The sequence below is a fragment of the Polyodon spathula genome, chromosome 12 (assembly GCF_017654505.1).
Source record: "Polyodon spathula isolate WHYD16114869_AA chromosome 12, ASM1765450v1, whole genome shotgun sequence".
Classification (NCBI taxonomy): domain Eukaryota; kingdom Metazoa; phylum Chordata; class Actinopteri; order Acipenseriformes; family Polyodontidae; genus Polyodon; species Polyodon spathula.
This window is the reverse complement of record NC_054545.1, coordinates 5,974,689-5,980,779: the sequence shown is the minus strand read 5'-3', so window position 1 is coordinate 5,980,779 and position 6,091 is coordinate 5,974,689.

Genomic DNA, 6,091 nt, shown 5'->3' with positions numbered 1-6,091 from the left:
GGAAAAGGCACCTGGAGTATGTACAGCTAGTAATGAGGACTGGAGTCGAAGGCAGTAAAGTCAATGATCTGTATTTAGAAAATGGTCAGAGATCTACACAGCTCTATTTAGGTAACGCAATTACAGACCCGGGTGCTTGTCAGCATTTTATATGCAAAACAATAAGCTTTAACTGACTCGGGAGAATTTAACTCAGTCTCTCCTGGTTTCTTTCAAAGCAGTAAAATGTTGATGTATTTTAGAATGGCATTCTACTTTTTCACTCTTCTTTAAATGAATAGTACGCCAATACACAGTGTACAGCGGGAAAAAAAGACTGGTTTGCCCCTATGTTCGCTTTGAATGGCCCTTGACTTAAGAGGAATTACCAGATCACTAAAAATCGATCACAGATCAGTGTAGTGTATAGAAATATGCATAATACAAATTCAATGCAGTTAAACCTTAAGAACCGACAATCCAGACAAAACGGGGAATACGTCTAAAACACATTTGAATTTGAGACATGAACCAGAATCTAACATTTTATATACCTTTTGTGCCCCAGGGGACGTTAGGATATTAGCATTTCAAAACAGGCTTCTTGTTTGTTATTTCCATATATCTTGTTTTAAAATGAATGTTTTCTTGACTTTTTTTTATTATTATTTATTTATTATTTATTTATGTTTAACTGGAAGCTCAGTTCAAGCTGCAGCAGAAGCTTTAAAGAAGTTCTAACTAAGGTTGTAAGATATATTTCATCATTAGTAGTAGTTTTCTTCTGTTTTTGCTAAGAACCAAATAATATTTTAAAAGGCAACCAGTGACAATGGTAGTAAGGTCTGTTTAAAAACCTTGGTTACCACAAATATCTGCTGGTGAATGCAGAGATGAACTGTTATTGTTTTGTGTAAATTAATAACAAAAATAAAACAAGTTCTTGTTTCATGTCCAAAAGGTATTACTCTCATCCAGGTATTACTCTTATCCAGGTATTACTCTCATCCAGGTATTACTCTCATCCAGGTATTACTCTTATCCAGGTATTACTCTCATCCAGGTATTACTCTTATCCAGGTATTACTCTCATCTAGGTATTCCAGTTCTATATATCTGTAGGCCTACATAGCATTTTTTGTTTGTTTGTTTTGTTTTGTTTTTCACAGTAGGCAATAGGGTGAATCAGTGGTGTAATGTTACAACAGTGGCTCATACAATATTGATCCACCATGTGTGGAATGTTGATCTTATTAAGTTCCATAATTGCACTAACTTGAAATACAAGAATATTGAAAACAACACAAGTATGTAGGGTGCAAATGTTAAAGGGCATAAGCAAATAGACTACTATAAATAGACTGCTATATTTATTTATCGTCATGATAATGCACAATCTGCAGTATTCAAAAAGCATCCTCCTTCGTTGTTTCTTGGTAGTCTGTAGTAAAAAATAATACTGTCAACTTTCCACTGAGGTAAGATGTTTTGTGACTATGACACACAAAGAATATCACAAAGAAACTCCATGTCAATCAAGCACAAGACACATCCTTGATGAACTGGTTAAACACCAGTCAATGCCAGTTTAGAAACTGCCATTGGTGACGTGATGTTGGATGACAGTGGTACCTCATTTAAGGTTAAGAGGTAATTGCATGAAGGGAATGTAGGTGTGAGTGTTGGATCTATTCCTCCTGTCCCTTAGGGTGTTCTTTTAAGAACAATACCGCTAGTTTCATAACAGATGCATTTTTATTCACGCCAAACAATTACATTTTAAAGAGCCAGTAAAAATGTAAAATGCCTTTCAAGATGAACTTTATTCTAGAATACCACTAAGGTCTGCTTATTTTAAAACAAAATATGCGAAACAAGGTGCACAGTTTGCACAGTACAGTGCTCTGATAGATGCTATTTTTTTTATCCCAGAGAAAACATGAGTTAACATATTGCATTCTGATATGAATTTCATTTTCTGACCTCTCTCAATAACATATTTCCAAACTGAATTACAGAATGTATGCATGAAATGTTCTCTGATATTAACAGTTCATTAATATTAATAATGCCATATAACAAAAGGCAATTCGAGTATATAGATGGGAACTACATTTCAACATAAATTAGGGTTATACATACTGTAGATGTCAAAAGTATAAAGCTGCATGAATAGAAACTTTTCACTGAGACTCTGTAAACTGTGCCAAACATCAGCCTACGCAGATATTTGAAATGAGTTGAAACAATCTGTTCTACGCATATAGTTATGGAACTTAATAAAGCAAGCTTTTCACCTCGCTAATTATGTATTAAAAATACAATATCTCTTTTGAGAGAGACTAAAACAAATGATGAAGGAAGCTGGTTATATTATATGGCAAAAATTAGAAAATGTTTAGAACATTTTAAGCAGGCATTACATAGTAAGCATTTACAATAAAACTAAATGACCTTGTAGCGCTGTGCATTTTTCATAAATGCAAATGTCATAAAAAGGTAAGGAAAAAAAACCTTTAGAACAAAATGCTAAATATATTTATACCGTGGAGGTTCATTATATCCTTTGTTAAACATAAGCAGACATTCAATTGGAGTATCAGCTGTATCTAGAAAAAAGATCATTCCTCTATTATGAGCTGCTGTATTTTTAGTTGCTAAGGCACATGGTATTCATCTGTTTCCTCAGCTGGAGGTAATTCAGGTCCTGCCAAGTCTATCATGTTGTCTAACTAGTGCCTCATCTCCAGCATTCACAATTAAATCAAAATTAGATATAACGGAAAGAAAACAAGAATAAAGAATAATTTGAAAAACTACTAAGACCCAATATGCACAAATCCCATTACACTGTTATATATTATGTATTTATTTTTTGTTTTAAAGGCGCTCCTTATAAAAATGTATAGTGCAGAACGCTGGGCACTTGGTATTACAGTGTATGCAGAATATGTTTGTGCAGAAAATAATACACAGTGCAATGTATTATAATAATACTGCATTTTACAATGGGCTATTACAATATTATAATGTTTCAGTGTCTTTTTTGCAGGTTAAATGTGAAATGTGCAAGACATACTGCAGTATATTTAAGGAAAGCAATGGTATAGTTTTTGTTAAGTTGCCCTAAGCAAAACAACCAAGGCATGTAGATGGCAGTAAATGAAGAGCATTCATGTGATTTTTTGCCTTCTACAGTTATATAGCTAAAAACGTTGGGTCACTGCACTTTACCGACTCAGCATTTGAAGCACGAACTAGTGTTGCGTAATGGAAGTTGTAGGTCAAACTCCATGCCCACAACAAACAGCTGAGCAATATGACAGTTTTCAGCAGTATTGTTTTAAAAAACTAAATATATTTAAAAAAAACAACCTTTATTCTACCCCTACTCAAAGGTCAGTCTATGTTCTATTACTGTTAATGATACATGTTTCATTACACTTGTGATGGATCAGACTAAACCAACTTGAGTTAAATGAAATCTGACTCTTTTATTTAATGTTTAATGTTAATGCTCGTAATGATTGAACCTATTCATCTTTAAGCAGTAGAAAAATCCATCTTTTAATTGTGTTCAGGAACCCATATTGCACGCCTATGTTTGTCAAAAAGAGTGGGTTTTCTATATATTTGGATACACTTTTTAGCATATAAAACATAATTCAGGCTCTTAATATATTTAGTACTCACTCGCCTGTTCTTACCTTTATAGTGGAAATGTATGGTACTCCTTCTGAACAAAGGAAGGTGATAATTGTTCAGGTGGCATCAAACGGTTTGCTTCATTACTACATCAGGGCTGAATTGGGTTGTCAGTGTACATTTCTAAGTTAATTGATTAGTAAATACTGACATGGCAAATACTCATAGCACTTGCATGTAAAAAAAACTAATTATACACTGATCATTATCACCCAAAGTGTATATGCAATTGTTTGCCTTGTACCAAAAAGATGTATTCCGATTTAAAATGCCATTGAAATTATAAAAGTAATTTGTTCTTCCTAATGAAGTTGTTGTGAACTGTATTTGCCTTGCCTTAATAGGTTACTCTTAAAAAAAAACAAATTCAAACAATTACAGTATGTCTAAATCATACATTAATTGAAACTGAAATGTAGTATTTTTCTGTGTGCTGCCAGATTTATCTGTGTAGCCTGCACGACTACTGTATAAGCTACAAATATGAGATTCAGATGACATGAACTGTACAAGGCATTCTGTCACATGCTCTCATTTTTTAAATGCAATGCACCAAACATGTAGTAAAAGTGCACAGCCATGTAAGATGATGTTTTATTTTAATTGCGTTGCTCTAAATTACATTAACAGTGACAGAAGAACTAGAATGGTCCATTTTATTTTATTTTTTAATTATTATTACAGTAGCGGTCTCCAGTATACTTTATAGTAAAAGCAAGGGTCAAAGAACAGCTTATCAACCACAACATGGATATCAACAATAACAGCTCAATCATGCCCTTTATCTCCCTCTCATTACATCCAGATGGACTGTGCTTAAAGCCTTCGTGTTTCTTTATCAGTTACATCTGTTATACGTTGCTCCCTGTTCACATGGACACACTGAAGATGAAAAATCAGAAAACTGTTTGATGACTCTAAGGTTCAAGCTGGAACATATGGGATCAGTAACTCTGTGATATTCGCTGGACCAAAGCATGAGCTTTGTATGTCATCAATGCCTGTGGGGGTCAGCACATGGAAAGCATCATTCTGCTCTCACTGTGCTTTTTTGAAGGTGTCAGATGGGACTGTGTCCCCCAATACTTGTTGTATTATTATAGGTTGAACAATAGTTTCTTTAGAAATATATACAACCAAATAACATTTTGGAGATAGAAAAAAGACAATTGCCACATGTTGCCAGTTCTTGGTGCTATAAAACCATCAGTGAATCAGTAAATGTTGGTTTATATGCTCAGCTATTTGTAATCAATGGCATCCTAATAGTTGTGTTGAATGTGATTGCCACCAGCAGTACCAACGTGTCTTTTCTTTCATTTTAGGATCAGTGTCTTCTTGGTTTTAACAATGCACCAGTTCCAAATATTTGGCTTAAATCCAACTTTCACAGATGTTTCAATCCCACATGCTGGAGTCAACATGCTCCAAATACAGGCTTAGAAGATGGCATAATTCAGACAAGAAATGTAAACAAATTATCCTCTATTCAGATCAAAGTATCATTTGATGTTGATAAGTAAATCAGGAAATGAAAGATACATACTAGTAATGCAATGCAATTGCCACTTCTGTGTGGACAGTAGCTACTTATACATTTCCAGAAAGAAGAAAAAAAAGTTATCTGTTGACATCCCTGTAGGACAAGGCTTTATATGACTATGCATTACTCAAGAGGCCAGTATTCACTGATATTGATTGACTATACATAAATGAGGTTTTTTTTTTAAAAAATGAATTAATATTCTCTTTAGCACTTGTCAATAGTAACATCTACACAAGCATAGAAGTAGATTTAAAATGTAAAATAAAAAAAACATATGGCTGGGCCACATCTCTATTGGTATCTGTTTAACCTTCAAAAGAAACCTTTGTAATTCTATATCACCCCGGTGGCAAAACATATACTGGCATTACTTAAACAATATGTTGTCATGGTTACCTTTAAAAAGATTAAATATTTACTATATAAATAATGAGCAAAGGGCATGAGCAGCTATATGCTGGACCATACTGTGGAAAGAATGAGCACTTTTCACTGCCTTGCACAGCTGTAAACAAGTACAGTACCTCGTGAACGGCTAGGCTGGTCTGGGTGTAGGGAATACTGCCCATCTCAAAAGCTTGTGTACGAGCGCAGAACATTAAGCAGTGAAACACTGAAAAATTAAATTTGGGGGTTAAATTTCTACATCTTCTGAATACAAAGAAAAGCAGCCAGAGGAGGACATGTATTCTTAAATCACAGTACAAAAGAGCCTTCATCATGCTTTTCGTTTCACTTTAGGACTTGCTTGCATTTAAAAAAAAAAACTTGCATTGCACTAGACTGGAGCGAGTGCTGAAGTGACAGCTTGTTTACTGAGAACATATGGTCTAGTTGATGAAAAAAAAAACACACACACAA